This window comes from Rutidosis leptorrhynchoides, chromosome 3 (genome assembly GCF_046630445.1).
Source record: "Rutidosis leptorrhynchoides isolate AG116_Rl617_1_P2 chromosome 3, CSIRO_AGI_Rlap_v1, whole genome shotgun sequence".
NCBI lineage: Eukaryota > Viridiplantae > Streptophyta > Magnoliopsida > Asterales > Asteraceae > Rutidosis > Rutidosis leptorrhynchoides.
Window position 1 is genome coordinate 47,723,936 of NC_092335.1, and position 723 is coordinate 47,724,658.

The 723-nt window shown below is 37.3% G+C and overlaps 1 non-coding gene across 1 annotated transcript; it reads left to right on the forward strand.

Annotated features, from left to right (window-relative positions):
• The first annotated feature begins 374 nt into the window (after positions 1-374).
• Positions 375-481, forward strand: LOC139903114 (small nucleolar RNA R71). Its single transcript, XR_011777958.1, has one exon. It is a non-coding gene; the product is annotated as a small nucleolar RNA R71 (small nucleolar RNA).
• The last annotated feature ends 242 nt before the right edge of the window (positions 482-723 follow it).

The window sequence follows — 723 nt, forward strand, 5'->3', positions numbered from 1 at the left end:
CATTCTCTCTTTGTTCCATTGTTTGTTCAATACTGAGACAATCTTTTGTCAAATGTGGTCCTCCACACTGCTCACAACTAATTCGTATTGCGTGAATATCTTTAGTCATATTTTCCATTCGTCTCTCGAAAGCATCTAACTTTGCAGAAATGGAATCAAAGTCATGGCTAGAATCGGCTCTAGCTGCTTTAGATGATCTAACGATATCTTTTTCTTGATGACACTCATGTGAGTGGGAAGCAGTGTTATCAATAATTTTGTAAGCTTCAGTTGCAGTTTTCTTCATAATGGAACCACCAGCTGCTATGTCGATGTCTTTTCGTGTAGTAATATCGCATCCTTGATAGAATATTTGTACTATTTGATAAGTGTCTAAACCATGTTGAGGACATCCTCTCAACAATTTTCCAAATCTTGTCCATGCCTCATATAATGTTTCATTTGGCTTTTGTGTGAACGTAACTATTTCTCCTTGAAGTCTCACAGCTTTAGATGCCGGAAAGAATTGTTTAAGAAAATTTTCAACTAAAACATCCCATGTATCAATCGCCCCTTCAGGTAACGATTCTAACCAATCTTTGGCTTCTCCCTTTAAAGTCCAGGTAAATAACATGAGATAGATCTGTTCATCCTCAACTTCTCTGATCTTGAATATAGTACAAATCCTATTAAAGGTACGAAGATGTTCGTTTGGATCTTCCTCGGCGCACCACTAAATTGGCA